The sequence below is a fragment of the Dendrobates tinctorius genome, unplaced genomic scaffold (assembly GCF_039654945.1).
Source record: "Dendrobates tinctorius isolate UK_male_01 unplaced genomic scaffold, ASM3965494v1 ptg000292l, whole genome shotgun sequence".
Classification (NCBI taxonomy): Eukaryota; Metazoa; Chordata; class Amphibia; order Anura; family Dendrobatidae; genus Dendrobates; species Dendrobates tinctorius.
In genome coordinates, this window is record NW_027361959.1 from 1673516 (window position 1) to 1691298 (window position 17783).

Genomic DNA, 17783 nt, shown 5'->3' on the forward strand with positions numbered 1-17783 from the left:
GTGCCTTAAATATGAGGGTTTGAGTAAAGGGTCTTAATACATATGACCATGTGATATTTCGGTTTTTCTTTTTTATTAAATTTGCAAGAATTTCTACATTTCAGTTTTTTCCAGTCAAGATGGGGTGCAGAGTGTATAAAAAACAATGAACTTTTTTGAATTTACCAAATGGCTCCAATGAAACAAAGAGTGAAAAATTTAAAGGACTCTGAATACTATCCGTACCCACTGTACATATGCACAAAAGACACATAGCACTATTCACACTATGATACTATGTGATCAGTTTCTTTAAGGGCAGGAGTGCAATAGCCATTGTCCACCACCCATACAGGTGCAAGGGAACATAAACTGGCCAATGGGTGCTGCATATTGATTCCAGGTTCTATGGGGGTACTCTGAAAACAGCCTCTGTGGGGGTATTCTGCACCAAACTCTGTGGGGGTACTCTGTAAACTGTAGTGTAATTCTGAAAACAGAATTTGTGGGGGCACTCTGCACCAGGCTTGTGAGGGTACTTTTTAATTAGCCTCTGTGAGGGTACTCTGCACCAGGCTCTGTGGCGGTACTCTGAAAGCAGTCTCTGTGGGGATACTCTGCACCAGGATTTTTGGGGTTACTTTGAGAACAGACTCTGTGGGGTTACTCTGCACCAGGCTTCATGGGGGTACTCTTAAAACCTTCTCTGTGAGGGAACTCAGCACCAGGCTATGTTGTGGAGCTCTGAAAACATCATCTGTGGGGTTTCTATGAAAGCAGGTTCTGTAGGGGCTAAAAACATCAGCTCTTCGGCTAGTTTCACACTAGCATTTTGAGTTGCAGCGCACAACCGCCGTGCAGCTCTGCCCCCTGCCGTGCCCCCTCAAAATGCTAGTGTGAAACTAGCCTTAGCCACCCCAGAAAAAGTGTATCTCTAAGATGTGCCAATTCTGTCACTTAGCCTTGCTCTTCCCACTTGCTCTGTAGCGGTGGTAAGTGGGATAATAGTTTGGGAGGTTGATGTCACCATTGTATTGTCAGGTGACATCACGCCCCGAGGTTAGTAATGGAGAGTCGTCAATAAGACACCTCTATTACTAACCCCATAGTCACATTGAAAGAAAACACAGACACCCAGAAAAAAAGTCTTTTAATTGAAAGAAAGACACAGACTCCTTTAATAATATTAGCTAAACCATATTTACAATCTTGCCTAATTCCATTGAAGCCCTCATTCTCCTATAATACATCAAAAATAATTAAACAATAGTATACCATACCTGTCTGTCGTTCTGTCCCATACCATAATCCATGTCTGGGGGAGAAATATTTTTAAATCTGGATGGTGCCAAGATGTGACCGTCCAGTCTGAGAACCACTTGCGACTTGCAGCCTTAGTGACAGCGGTTACGGCAAGGAGGCTGCGTTCCCAGCCGGGCTGAACTGTGGTGATCCCAGTAAGATCCCCGCTAGCACCGTGAGAAAGTCACATGCTGCAGAGGCGAGTTTATCGGGAAATTTCACTGAGGTCAATTTCAACTGCGGTGAAATTAAATGAGTCTGTGTCATTTTTTGAATTAAAGAACTTTATTCTTGATGTGTGTATTTAGTGACTATGGGGTTAGTAATGGGGGCGTCTTATTGCTGCCTCTCCATTCCTATCAAAAAAGGAAGCACAATGTAGCACCACAGCATGCAAACATGAAATATGAAAAATGAATTGCATTACTGCATTAGAAATATGAAAAATTGCGAAAACTTAGCGCATAGAATGGCCAATTTATGTGTACTTGGAAGCCACATTAAGGCGTTTCTCATTTTCCAGGACCATAACCCAATGCCAGTCCTCACTTAAGGCCCCGTCTCACTAAGCAATCTCGGTAGCGAGATCGCTGCTGAGTCACAACTTTTGTGACGTAACAGCGATCTCACCAGCGAGATCGCTGTGTGTGACAGCGATCAGCGAGCGGCCCCCCTGCCGGTATCGCTGATCGCTGGAAGAAACCTCTGGACATTTCTTTTGTCGCTGGTCTCCCGCTGGCCAGCACGCATCGCTGTGTGTGACAGCGGGAGACCAGCGATCAGGTGTAAAAAAATAATAAAAAAAAAATAAAAAATATAGTTATTCTCACCTTCCGACGTCGCGTTCAGCCATCCCGCCTCTCTCCACGCTCCGGTCCCAGTGATCCTTTGCATGAATGACCGCGAGACTTTGTTATCCCGCGAGACCGTGACATCTCGCGGTCATTCGTGCAAAGGATCACTGGGACCGGAGCGTGGAGAGAGGCGGGATGGCTGAACGGGACGTCGGAAGGTGAGAATAACTATATTTTTTATTTTGATACTATTTTCTACAGCGATAGCCAGCGATGCCGGGCGCTCGGCATCGCTGTGCTGATCGCTGGTGAAGCTGTCTGTGTGACGGCTCACCAGCGATCACATAGCGACTTACCAGCGATCCTGACACCTTCATATCGGTGTCGGGATCGCTGGTGAGTCGCTTAGTGTGACGGGGCCTTTAGACTAAAGTCTTCATTTGTATGGGAACCTATGTAAATCCTCTCCTTAGACTGAAATCTATATCTCTGTGGAGGGTGGTGGCCCTGCTGTGATTAAAAACGCCTGCGGCTAAGAGGTGGAGTGGTCAGTCAGAAGGTTAATGAGTACAAATTTCAAAAAACTGACCGTCATATCCAAGCATAAACTAAGTGTGAACAGGTACTTAACCTAGAGTCACCAACTCATATACACTCAAACAAAAAAGGAAGCACACTGTAGCACCATAGCATGAAACATGAAATATGAAAAATGAATTGCATTACTGCATTAGAAATATGAAAAATTGAGAAAGCTTAGCGCATAAAATGGCCAATTTATGTGTACCTGGAAGCCACATTAAGGCGTTTCTCCTTTTATTTTTTTTTTATGAAGTACATGTACATACATGTAGTTACGAAGAATAAAATGTTTCTTAGAATAAGTCCCCTTTAAAAAAAAAAATTTTGGTTTGGTTTTGTTCTTCTTAGAAATCTGTAAATGCAGCACAATAGTATGACAACATTAGTCCCAGATACCATATGTAAGTTAGAAAGCCATGCAGGCATCTTCTCCATGCTGCTCCCATTTAGTTTTAGCACTTTCGCATCCATTTCAGCTTTTTTTTCTCAGGGCCCCAGACCTGTTTGTGGGTCCATCATAACAATATTCAGCTTTCCCATTGACTTGCATTGGATTCGTTATTCGGTACCAATATACGGATTACAAATATTTCACTATTTTCTCATCAAAAGGGCAGATGGTTTCCTCCTCTGCATTCTGTGAATCTTTGGAGCAGACCTCTGATGTCAATGGCATATAATGTGTGAACAGCTCTGCAGACTCATCCATCTGTGGTTCCCACAGTCAGTTGGCCAGTTGGAAAGTTGTGATGCAAGGGGGAAACAAGGGTAATTGAGGTGCCACCTCTAAGGATTGTACTGTGTGTGATAGTATTGTGGATGAAGAGGAAGAGAGGCCACTTGATGCAGCCTTTGCCATCCACTGGAGGACATGCTCTTTCTTTCCGTCATCTGCAAGGTATACCACTGGGCCAAAGAAGGGAGTTGAGTGGCCCGTCCTGTACCAGCTTTTGCCAGTTGTCTTTGAGACGGTGTTTGTTCAGTTGAGCTTTCAGTAACATTAACACTTAACCCATGTACACATTGAACAACAAGTCTACTCCATCTCTGCCACAACCTCGCTTTTTCCCATTCATGTTGTATGTACCTTTCCCCTCTTTTAACCAGCTGTTTCACAACCTTAGCCCTAGACCTGTCAGTCATCTGTCACTAAATGAACAATCATTAGTTATTTTTTTAAATAGTGTGCCTAACAATTTTGATTAGCAAATGGGGCCTCCTGACAGCAATCCAGTTTTAGCCCAAACAATTTTGATTATCAAATGGAGCCTCCTGATTCCTGACTGCAGCACAGGTTTAGCCTAGCCCGAACAATTTGGATTAGGAAATGGGACCTCCTGATTCCTAACTGCAACTCAGTTTTAGCATAAACGAATTGGATTAGCAAATGTGACCTCCTGGATGAACTCCACTATTAGGCTTAACGATTTGGATTAACAAATAGGGTCTCTTGATAATTGAATGGAACACAGGTTTCATAGAATCATACAATGGATGAGATAGAAGGGACCTCCTGGGTCATCTGGTGCAACCCCCTGCTCAAAGCAAGAATCACTAAATCATACCAGACAGATGTCTGTCCAGCCTCTGTTTGAAGACTTTCATGGAAGGAGAACTCACCACCTCTCACTCATGTTATCACCCTAACTGTCAAAAGGTTTTTTCTAATATCTAATCTGTGTCTCCTCCCATTTAGTTTTATCCCACTGCTTCTTGTCTTTCCTTCTGAAAATGAGAATTAAGATGATCCTTTTACAATGTGACGGCCTTGAGATATTTGTAGACAGCTATTAAGTATCCTCTCAGTCTTCTTTATTGCAAGCTAAACATTCCCAAATCCTGTAATCGTACCTCATAGGAAATGGTTTGCAGACCAGTCACCATTCTGGTTGCTATTCTTTGAACTTGCTCCAGTTTGTTGATGTATTTTTTAAAATGTGGTGCCCAAAACTGGACACAGTATTATAGATGAAGTCTGACCAAAGAGGAGTAGAGGGCAATAATGACTTCACATGATCTAGACTGTATGCTTCTGTTAACACATCCCAGAATTGCATTTGTTTTTTTTGCTGCTGCATCACACTGTTGACTCATGTTGAACTTATGATCTATTAGTACACCCAAGTCTTTTTCACATGTGCTGTTGCTTAGCCCTATTCCTCCCATTCTGTATATGCTTTTTCATTTTTATAGCCCAGATGTAGTACTTTGCATTTTTCCCTGTTAAAAATCATTCTGTTAATTGCTGCCCACTGCTCCAGTTTATTTATATCTTTTTAAATCCTCTTTCTTTTCTAGTATTAGCTATCTCTCCTAGCTTTGTGTCATCAGCAAATTTAATCAGTGCACCCTCAATTCCTTCATCTACATCATTGATAAATATGCTGAACAATACAGGGCCAGGACAGAACCCTGTGGTACCCCACTTGAGACATTCTTCCAACTGGATGTGCAGTCAAGATATACTATATCTACAGCATTTCCCTGATCCACCCAGTCAGTAATTCTGTCATAGAAGGAAATAAGGTTAGTCTGACATGACTTATTAGTTACAAACCCATGCTGACTCTGGTTTATCACTTCATTCTTATCCAGGTACTTACATGCATATTGTTTAATAATTTGTTCAAAGATCTTTCCTGGTATAGAAGGCAGACTCATCGGCCTATAGTTCCCTTGGTCCACCTTCTTCCCCTTTTTGAAGATATGAACAACATTTGCTCTTCTCTCATGTTCTCCAAGAATTTTCAAAGATTATGGAGGGTGGTTCAAAAATTTCTTCTGCTATTTCCTTCAGTACTCTGGGATGTAATTCATCTGGACCTGGAACCTTCAATTCATTTATGTTAGCTAAGTGTTTCCTCACTATCTTTCTGTTTATAGATATCCTGGATTCTTCTATTTCTTTAATAGGACAGTGAAGATCAGTTGATGTTACATTTCCTTTCTGAGAGACAACAGATGCAACATAGGAATTTAAAAGTTCGGCCTTCTCACCATCCTTTCTTACCATTTCATCATTTTCATCCTGTAAAAATCCTATAGCATCTTTGACTTTTCTTGTACTTTTGACATATCCCCAAAATCCTTTTTATTGCTTTTGACATCTCTTGCAAGCCTTAATTCATTGTCAGCTTTAGATAATCAGATTCATGCCCTGCAGGTTCTACAGACAGCATTATATTCTTCTTTATATATTCCTTCCTCTTTCCATTTGATAAACATTTCTTTCATCCTTTTTAGCATGTGCTTAAGCTCTGTGTTCATCCATCCTGGTTCCCTTAAATGCTTCGTATTCTTCCCTCTTTTTGAAATTATTTTCGATTGTTCTTTGAGAATCTCATTTTTCAAGATTTTCCATCCTTCCTGGACTTTTTTGTCCTCAAGGATATCCAACCTTTGGATCCCTCCGATTCTTTTTCTGAGTCCCTTAAAATTTGCCTTTCTGAAATCTAACCTTGAAGTCTGAGTCTTCACAGGTCTTCCTCCCCTAGTTTTCCAAAATTCTAAAATAGCATGGTCGCTACCTCCTAGGGTCCCAGCCACTCTTACCTCCTCAACGATTTCCTCCCTGTTTATAAGGATTAGATCCAAGGTAGCAGATCCCCTTACTTTCTCCCTTACCTTTTGGAAGATAAAGTTGTCAGCAAAAGAGGATAAGAATTTTCTTGACCTGCTAGTTTTGCCTGAGAGAGATTCCCAATAAATGTCTTTATAGTTGAAATCTCCCATGACCACTATGTCATATTTTTGGAGAACTTGACCATTTGATGCATAAAGCGTTCATCCATATCTTCAGCTTGCACAGTCGGCCTGTAGTAAATGCCTACTATGGTGTCCTTTCCATTGCTCTCCCCTTGTATTCTTAAACAAACAGTTTCAACAGAACTCCCAGTCTCTGAAGCTTGGTTCTCTGTGGAGATATATACGCTTTTGTAACATACAATGTGACACCTCCTCCTTGTTTATCAAGTCTATTTCTTGCAAATATATTGTATCCTTCTAGCCTTGTATTCCAATAATGTGCATCGTCCCACCAAGTTTCAGTGATTCCAATGACATCATATTTCTTCTCCTGTGTTAGTAGTTCCAATTCTCCTTGTTTCTTGTCCATGCTTTGTGCATTTGTATAGAAACATTTTAGTTTGTGATTGGTTTCTCTTCCTTCAATATTTTTATTATTTTATTATTTTGTCTTTGTGCTTCCTTGCCACTTCTAATAGCAGAGTTCTCAATAGTATTTGTCAGGTGTATGGCTTTTTCTGACCTTTTGCTTCTCTTCCCACATTGTTCTAGTTTAAAGCTCTCTTGATGAGTCTAGCAAGGCGACTTCCAAATACATGTTTTCCAGTCTTCGTAAGGTGCACCCCATCTCTAGCAAGTAGTCCATCGTATAGGTAATTCACTCCGTTATCCAGAAATCCAAATTCTTGCTGATGGCACTATCGATGTAGCCAATTCTTCACCTGAAGAGTCTTATTCCACCTCCTTGTTCCATGGCCATCCACTGAGAGGATGGAAGAGAAGACCACCTGCGCTTCCGGTTCTTTCACTTTCTTATCTAAGTTTTCAAAGTCAATGCATATGGTTTCCAGGTCCTTTCTTGTGGTGTAATTTGTCCCCACATGTATTAGCAGGAATGGGTGGTCGTCTGTAGGTCTGAAGAGTCCTGATATCCTGTCAGATATATCTTTAACGTTTGCACCTGGAAGAAAGCACATTTCTCTTGATGTCATATCCGGTCTGCAGATAGCGGCCTCTGTTCCTCTCAACAGGGAATCCCCCATGAGCACAACTCTCCGTTTCTTCTTCACAACATTTTTCTTTCTCCATCCAGGAGTACTCTGAGGGCGTACAAGGTTGTTCATTGTGGTTAAAGTCTTATCTTGATATATTTTTTCATCGCTCTCCTGCATGAGAGCCTGGCACCTGTTACTGAGCAGTATGGGTGTTGACTGCTTTCCGATCCTCCTGCTTCTCTGGGTCATATACTTCCATTTCTCTGTTTCTTCAGGTGCACTTCGAATTTCTTCTCTTTCTGTAACATGAAGAGATAATTCTGCTCTGTTTAAGAACTGTTTACCTTCCTTAATGATTTTCAATGTAGCAAACCTCTCTTCTAGATTTTGCAACTTTTCCTCCAACAGGGACACAAGCTTGCATTTTTGGCATGTGAAGCTTTGCTTTTCCACTAGTCTGTGAACATGCAGCAAGAAATACAGCCCTGAGCTCACCAAATAGCTCCTGGCCTCTTCCATGTTCTTACTGTTAAAGAGATATAAAAGCGATGAAAAATGTGCCAAAATTGCACTGGGAATATGCAAATTCTCTCCTCAGGACTCCTCCCCTGGTTTACCAATGTCCTCCTATAGGCTGCAACGGCCAAAATCCAATGTTCTTTGAGCTCACGGAGACTCTTCGCTTATCCCAGAATGCACTGGGAATATGCAAATTCTTTCCTCAGGACTCCTCCCCTGGTTTTAGCCCAAACTATTTGGATTAGCAAATGGGGCCTCCTGACTGCAACACAGTTTTAGCCCAAACAATTTTGATTATCAAATGGGGCCTACTGTCTGAAGTCCAATATTAGGCCTTGTGATTTTGATTGCAAATGGGGTCTCCTGATTCCTGATTGCAACATAGTTTTAGTCCAAGCGATTTGGAGTATCAAATGGTGCCTCCTGCTTGCACAACACTATTACCACAAACTGGTATCTAACTAAATGACAAGTTCACTTGCAGCAGCAGCATAAGCAACCTCTTTGCGCTGTTGCTCTGAGAAAATGGCACCAGCAAAACAAGATGGCCACTTTTTATATGTAGAGGGACTTGTGACTTCAGCAGCCAATCACAGAAGCTCTTGTGTTATGACATTGTAGATGGTTTCTGTGCCCTGATTGGCTGCCTGGATGTACACACATTGTTATTAAAAAAAATTAGACTCCGCCGATCCTCTGACCTATGCACACCCCCTCCTCTCATAAAACACGTTCCCCCTGCTCATCATACAGCACCACTCTCCTAGACAAAGTCAAAGCAAAAGCAATAGTGGAAACTGTTATGAATGGGTCAACAAGGAGGAGAGCGCAATAGGCCATGCCACCAGAACACAAGAGAGGTTGGTTGCTCAGCGGATTGCCTACCCCTGATCTTAACAACATAACTAGCAGTAGCCGTGGAGCAGTCCTACGTTGCCCTAGACGCCTCATCACAGTCAGAGGACTAATTAATCCTAAAGACAGAAAGTTCATTGGCCCGTACAAGATTCTGGAAAAAAATCAATCAAGTAGCACAGACTGTGCCTTCCACCCTCTTTCAAGATCCCTAACGTCTTCCATAGATCTCTACTGAAGCCTTTTGAAGCAGTCCGGGGAGAATCCGAGTCCGCTGCTCCTCCGGTTTCGGTTGAGGGACATGTGGAATATGAGATTGGTTACATCGTAGATTCTAGGTTGGTACAGCGGTCAGTACAGTACTTAGTTCATTGGAAGGAGTATGGGCCGGAGGACAGGTCATGGGTGCCGGCCCGGTTGATGCGTGCGGATCGCCTGGTTCGGGCTTTCCATGCTAGGTACCCAGGCAAGCCTGGGGGTCCAGAGGCCCCCCGTTGAGAGGGGGGTACTGTCATGATACCAGTGCTGGGTGACCGGCACTTCTGGGGTTAATGTTTTGATCTCAGTGCAGACTCTTACCTGCATACCTGGGACCTATTATGGTGGCCTCTCATTGGTTCTGGGAAAGCTTCTTATAACCTCAGGAAGCTCCCATCCCCCATCAGTTATACTTTCGCCCTTGGCATAGTGTGGTGACCCCTGAGTGAGATTGTGCTGTGTTCTGGTTGCTTGATTCTCTGTGTACGACTCGGTCTGTTCTCTGGATATTGCTTTGGATTCTGCTAGGTACCTTCTATGTCTGTTTGGTTTTGACCCCTACTTGGCCCTGACTATCCGTTCTGTCTCATCCCTGGTACTTTACTGATATCTCTGTGTATGACCTCTGTTTTGCCTGACTCTGAGTATTTCTGTATAGTGTCCTGCCATCTCTGAAAGCAGTACGCTAAGCCCCACCCCCTTGCAGTCACATGACCGTAGGTCCTGTGACTGCATGCTAACTTCAACGTCCACAGGTCCTGTGTATCTGTACTTTCCGGCTGTACCTGACCCCGTGCCCCCCTACAGTGCGGGTGAGTCCCTGCTCAGCGGAGGCTGCACGCCAGCACTGACAGGATCCTGACACATCCTTTACAGATTCTGCCAGACCTTTCCGAAAGAGAGCTGCTAGGGCATCATCATTCCATTTAGTAAGGACCGCCCACTTTCAGAATTTTTGACAATACAACTCAGCATCATCTTGACCCTGTTTTAATGCCAGTAAGGTTTTCTCAGCTTGATCAATAGCATTAGGCTCATCATACAATAACCCCAGGGCTTGAAAAAACGCATCTACATTAGCCACAATAGGATCTCCAGGTTTCAGAGAAAAGGCCCAGTCCTGGGGATCACCGCACAGCAGGGAAATGACAATTTGAACCTGCTGCACCGAGCTCCCCGAGAAGTTAGGCTTCAAAGCAAGAAATAGTTTACAATTATTCTTAAAGTTCAGAAATTTAGACTGATCCCCAGAAAACACATCAGGATTTGGGATCTTTGGTTCTACAACAGATGATTGGGCGAGATAAGCAGAAATTCTCCGCACTTCAGCAGCGAGCTGCTCAACACGATAGGACAATTGCCTAGTCTCTATTAAGGAAAAAATCCTCCTACTGCCCCAGAGAAAAAAGAGGAAAAAATATATAAAGAATTCTGACACTTTTTTTTTGCAATTCTTTCCTTCTTTTGAGTACCCTAGAATCTACAGTGTGGCCGGTAATTCTGTTATTAATGGTTCACCGAGGAGGAGAGCGCAATAGGCTGTGCCACCAGAACACCAGAGAGGTTGGTCGCTCAGCGGACTGCAGAGCCCTGATCTTAACAACGCAACTAGCAGTAGCCGTGGAGCGTTCCTACGTTGCCCTAGACGCCTCGTCACAGCCGGAGGACTAACTAATCATAAAGACAGAAAGGTGAAATCTAAACTGCCCCGGAGCAGATCCCCAAAGGAATAGACAGCCCCCAAACATATATTGTTGGTGAGACAAGATGAAGCACAAACACAGACAGAAAATAGACTGAGCAAATGATGGGGCCCACACTGACTAGATAGGACAGGACAGAAAAGGCACTGTCTGCAATCACGCAAAAACCCTAATAATTCCAACACGGCTGATGTACAAAAATACTGAGGTTTGAATAACCTCGCCCCCACTATATCAGCACTCAGGTGTGAACTGGCGGATAGCAACAGGCTAATACAGCAGGGGACTGAGCAAACAAACACAAGATAAAAAAATAGAAGGCAGGAGCCAGATGCCCCAGGGGAGCAAGCGGACCCCTGACAGCAAGGAAAAAACAAATGCAACGGGTTTAGCAAATGACACTTAGCTGAAAAAATGCAGGATCAGGCAGCAGACAGAAATCCTCAGTAAGCAAAAAATGGAGTATCACCGGCAGTCACTGAGAGAAGTCTGCTTGCTTATGTAGTCCCAGTCACTACCACCACTCATCCAATTATCTTCTGCAGCTGTTGGGCTAACATCATGTTGACCAGCACCACTACCAGGAGTATCCACCAGAGGGAGCCTTGCCTCAAAAATCAGATCAAGAGAGCTCACAACAGGAAACACAATCATTTACAGATTTTTTACCAAATTTTGCCAACTTTGAGGAATAATGCTCGGGAAACCGAACCCAAATGTGCTATGTTCATGCCGAATTTGAGATTGGCAAACGTTTTCTGATCAGGTTCACTCATCTCTACCCATGACTACCCAAAAATTTGACTACTCATGACAAAAAATGCAAAACGTTTGGCCAGCAAATGTTGAAAACTAGCACATAAAGGGATGAAACAATGTCAAACACAATTTTCATCGTTTTAGCTGAAAATCATTAGCATCCTGTTTGCTAAAATCACCAGGAAAATGACATTACAATAACCGGCCAGAAGTAATCATACTTTAAAAAAAAGCTAAACTTTTGGTTGCCACTGTTTAAGCGTTATTTGAGACACTGTACACACTGACACTGCTTACTTTCTGATACTCTGTCTGTGCTGGAAGTGTGAAGTAAGTAGGGCCAGAAAGACTGAGCCTCTTGATCACGATGAAGATGCATTGCTAGTTTACATTGTTATGGAACCTGGTAGATTTTAATAGGAGAGGAAAAGCAATGTAGTGATGGGGACAGTTTAACATATTGTGCATATAGACTACAAAGGGCAATAATCTTGTGTGTTACACTCATCCAATATGCTATCAGAGACCTTAGGTGAAAATTTTTGCTTCACATTGACTTTTATTTTTGATCAGGAAATGTTAATTTTTAAAGTCTTAGGCATGTTTCACACTTCAGTCTTTTGACGTCAGTCAAAATCCGCCACTTTTAGAAAAAAACGGATCCGCCCCTTTTTTTGGCGGATCCGTTTTTTCCCCATAGACTTACATTAGCGGCGGATTTTGACTAATGGTTAACCGTTGCTTCCGTTTTTTGATGGATCCGCTAAAATTTTAGCGGTTCCTGGGCGGAGCAGAGGGACAATGAAACTTTTTTTTACACTGGCGGACCGCTTTTTCTGACTGCGCCTGCCCGGGAGAATTTATCAGCGATGCTTTTTAACCCTATACGCCGTTCTAGAAGCAGCGACAATTCTCTCTCTCCTTTTCCAGACTCATGTCACTTTAAATTTCATTAAATTAGCAGCTAAAACGAATCTGTCAAAAGACGGATCCTGTGCCATCCGTTTGTGACAAAACGGAAACGGATCCTTTTTTTCACACTCTGGCGGATTTCGACTGACGTCAAATAACTGAAATGAGAAACAGGCCTTATTCACAAACCAATTAGACATGCATCATTATAATTCTGCAATACAAAAAGATTTAAAAAAATGCATAATATGTGTATTTTATTCCATAAGCAGTTCTGGGAAATTGATTTAATCCAATTATGCACTCACTTTTGAGACCTAAGTGCTTTCCCTTATGTATAAAACAGAATTAGGAAAAGTAATTTTTGTTGTTGTTTGTTTTGTTTTTGTTTACAGATAGACTGTCATTGATGTCTCATATTGAAGTTATGCCTGTTTAATGCAATAAGGTTGAGCTGCAACACCAAATATATGCAATGGATAAACATTCTGCTCTTTTACGCAACTCTCTACCATGTCTAGAATAATGTTTTCTTACAAAGTTCACACAGAAATAGAAGCAATGTTGTGTCACAATCATTTATGCTCAATTTGTCCTCTTGAAGCAACAAAGTACTCAGCCAAGAAACCTGATCGTGCAGGTTCTTCAAGCTGCTGAAATGATGACCACCGCCATCTCTGTGGAACTGCCCAGCAGGATGCACCTTTATGGATTCTGCTTCCTCAGAGAGTGTACTGTGAGTGACATGTAAAAGCATTATGAAAGACATCAGGTCAGAGGTCATTGCAACAATACTCATCAGGATTTTTTCAAAAGGTCACAAGTTGAAACATTTTCCGTAGGTTTGGTCCTTCTTTAGAAAGTGATGAAATCAGAATTTATTTACTATAGACTACAAAAGGCAATAATCCTACTTATATTTGTCTATGTAGATACACCAGTCACTGGACATAGTAGAAATAGTTTGGTGGTTCCTAATAGGTTCTTTTTTGGCCATATTTTGGTCGTTCTAAAATGTGGCTAGAATTTTTATAGGCTACTGGGTTACAACTGTTGACGTGGCACATATATTTCAGCATGGAAAGGTTAATAGAATGACAGTGATGGATTAGTTTTTGGGGTTACCTTTACTCCAAGCTTAGTCAGAGCAGCATTCAGAGTCCAAAGGACATTGTAAAAATAACTTTCATTTTTTCTTTAGCTTGAGTCTATTCAGAATTGGATTTTTTTTTATTGAAGTAGTTATTTTTTTCCTTTCTATTAAAACTAAAAAGCAAGCAAGTTTGACTTACTGTTCAAGCCAAAGAGCTTACAAGTACAATAGTGCTTACGAAAACAAAAAAATTGAAGCCTTTGCATGGGGTCCATGTAAGTAAGCTTTACTTCTGGCTACCAATTCGAAATTGCTTTTTTCCCCTATTGTGCCTTGCTTGTTTCTGTAACTGGTTTAAACAATGGGCCACAAGTTTTTATCTTTGTTTCACTTACTGGCTACTGGCCTATTTTTAAAACAACAACAACCCATAATGAGGTCCTTGTTATGGAGGACATTAACTACCCGGATATTAACTAGGAAACAGAGACATGAGAAACCCATGAAGGCAACAGGTTTCTACTAATAACCAAGAAAAATTACCTTTCACAATTGGTGCAGAATCCAACCAGAGGAGCAGCACTTTTAGACCTAATACTATCTAATAGACCCGACAGAATAACAAATCTGCAGGTTGTCGAGCATCTAGGAAATATCGATCATAATATTGTACAGTTTCACTTATATTTCGCTAAGGGGACTTGTCAGGGAGTCACAAAAACACTGAACTTTAGAAAGGCAAAATTTGACCAGCTTAGAGATGTCCTTAATCTGGTTGACTGGGACAATGTCCTCAGAAATAAGAATACAGATAATAAATGGGAAATGTTTATGAACATCCTAAATAGGCACTGTAAGTGGTTTATACCTTGTGGGAATAAAAGGACAAGGAATAGGAGAAACCCAAAGTAAGAGGGGCAATTAACAGTAAAAAGAAAGCATTTAAACTACTAAAGCAGGATGGCACTGTTGTCTAAAAATCAAATTAAAGCTGCCAAAAAGGAAATGGAGATGCACATTGCTAGGAAGAGTAATGGCCCCGTTACATTTAGCGATGCACCAGCGATCCCGACCACGATACGACCCGGTCAGGATCACTGGTGCATCGCTAAATGGTCGCTAGTGAGCTGCCACACAGGCAGATCTCACTAGCGATGCAGCAGCGGTCGGCGGTCTTACTCACCTGTCAGACGCGGCGAGGGTGACCGTCTTCCACCTGCGTCCATGGCTCGCTCGTCATCGGCAGCAGGAAGCCGACGACGAGAAATGGACCAGGCTGATCTTGCACGATCAGCGATAGCCAGCGGGGGAGCCGGTCGGAGGTGAGTATCATATGTAGCGATATCGCTAGTGATATCGCGGCTGCATCACAAAATCAGTGACGCTTTAGCGATATCACTAGCGATATCGCTATGTGTAAAGGGCCCTTAAAACTAATCACAAACTGTTCTTCAACTGTATCAATAGCAAAAGAATCAACCTCTATTGTTAGTAAAATATTTGAAGGGTTTCTGAGGGATGTTATTCTGGATTATCTCAATGAGAATAACTGTTTAAATCCATATCAGCATGGGTTTATGAGGAATCGCTCCTGTCAAACCAATCTAATCAGTTTTTATGAAGAGAAAAGCTATAGACTGGACCAAGGTGAGTCATTGGACGTGGTATATCTTGATTTTTTCCAAAGCGTTTGATACCGTGCCACACAAGAGGTTGGTACACAGAATGAGAATGCTGGGTCTGAGGGAAAATATGTGTTAATGGGTAAGTAACTGGCTTAGTGATAGAAAGCAGAGGGTGGTTATAAATGGTATATTCTCTAACTGGGTCGCTATGACCAGTGGGGTAACTCAGGGTTCGGAGTTGGAATCTATTCTCTTCAACATATTTATTAACTATCTGGTAGAAGGTTTGCACAGTAAAATATCAATATTTGCAGATGATACAAAACTATGTAAAGCAGTGAATAGAAGAGAAGATAGTATTCTGCTACAGATGGATCTGGATAAGTTGGAAACTTGGGCCAAAAGGTGGCAGATGCAGTTTAACCCTAGAACGCATACCCATAGAAATCTACACATTCACCCACCTGGGGCCTTTTAGGCCTGTTTACAACTATCATGGAATAACTCAAATAAAAATACTTTTCAAAGTTTATTGCAAAGTAAGGATGCATTCCCACTAGCGCTGGGGTCCGCCAGGACGGGATTCCGTAATGGATCTGACCTCCTGGTGACCCCAGCTAAGGCTGGCGGACGCATACCTGGGGCCTCGCAGGCCTGCCAGGTTACTTGTTTTCTATTTTCTGTAAAATTACTTTAGTTAGAATTTTGAAACTCTAGGTATTCCTCAGGTATATAGTTGTTAGTAATTTCCAGTTGTTCATATATTTTTATGTTATAGGCATTTCGGTATAACAACCTTTTTTTGGGACTACCACATATTCACGCACCTGGGGCCTTTTAGGATTGTGTGCAAATAACACGGAATAACTCAAATAAAAATACTTTTCAAAATTTATTTTACAATTGCAAAGTAAGGATGCATTCCCACTATCGCTGGGGTCCGCCAGGAGGTGATCCGTAATGGATCCGTAATCCGTAGAGCACGTGTTTTTACTATGTCGGAACATAGGTCTTTCTGGACTGGAGCATCAGCTTCTTTGCCACAGTAAATCAGACCATTCATCCCATAATAGCTTGCTGAATCGCACATCCAGAAAATTTTTATGCCATACTTAGCTGGCTTACTGGGCATATACTGAATGAATTTGCAACGTCCCCTAAAGGCAAGAAGTTGCTCGTCCACTTTCACATTATCACTAGAATGGTAAAGCTTTGTACAGTTCTTGATAAAAAGATTCCAGATATAGCTAATAGAGGCTAATTTATCGGTTGCCAACCTCACAGGGCGAGTTCTCTTTTCATCAAAACGAAGGCATCTCCGAATACCCTCAAATCTATTGATGGACATAGTAGCTTTGTAGAGTGGATCTGCAAATGGGTTCTGAAATAACTCTCTCATTGGAACATCATATGATTTTGTCGACCCTGCCAGAAGAGTAAGGCCAATATAAGCATATAGTTCCTCTTTAGTTATATTTTTCTATTTTTTTTTTTTCTTCCTGACGCAATACGTTTTCCTTCTATGTTAGTACACAAAACTACCTCATCTGCAATATCATCCGAAACAAATTTACAGAAAACATCTCTTTTGGACATGAATTGGGGAATTCCGACAGCTCCTTGAGCAACTCTAATAATGTTATGTGATGGGGTGCGTGCAGGAGCCGCAGCAGTACTGTTCCAAAAAATATTCATTTTAGATGTTCTATTTGAACGTTCTGCTGGATCCACTACTTCTTCATCATCCGAAGAATCGCTGGACGATGAAGTTGATACATTAGCTGGTGACATGTACTCTTCATCAGACAAAGAAATTTCACTTTCTTCATCACTATTGAAAACAATCACCTCGATTTCATGGTCAGTCAATCCCCTGGAAGTAGACTGTGCCATTGTAATTTTAGATGTCAGTAAACTAAAAAGAAAAAAAAAAAGATTACAATCAGGCTTGTGCACTGTAAACAGTATGTGATAAGACTCTTTGTTAGGGTCCCAGCACACCAAGCGATATAAAGCAGGTAAAGTGCAGCCCCCCTCCTCTTACCTCCAACAGATCACTTTCTTGTAGTGCAGTAGAAGCCTCTGGTTTTGGAGCTCAGAAAGTTTCTATTTCCAGACAAAAGAAAGCTGACTTCTTCCTCCAAAGTCTCTCCAGCAATTAGGACAAAAAGACCTGCGATGAGGTCAGAGACACATGACTTTGTGAGGGAGCCTCCCTTCCAAGATCACATGACCATGTTATCATGCAGAACCCACACTCTTCCCAGCAATAGCAGAGTCATAAAAGTTCTTCCCCAGCAACACAAAAAGACTGAGTATCACATGTAAACCTAGTACAGGCCTAAATGGCCCCAGGTGCGTGAATATGGGGTCGTCCCAAAAAAAGGTTGTTATACCGAAATGTCTGTAACACCTGACCACTAACTCCAATCCTACACCTCCCTGGAAATTCCCCCAACTCTCTTCCATAAATTAAAGCTCAGACAACAATCCATTTTTATTTGGATAAAAATGGCCACAGCAGCCAATTTATTGATAATTAAAACAATTGGTGAGGTCCTCGAAGCTACAAAAAATCTGTTGATCTTCCTATGACATTGCCCCTTCCCTCCCAGACTTACTCCTAGCTGGGTTCACCTGCTCAGGAGCACTGTGAAACCGAG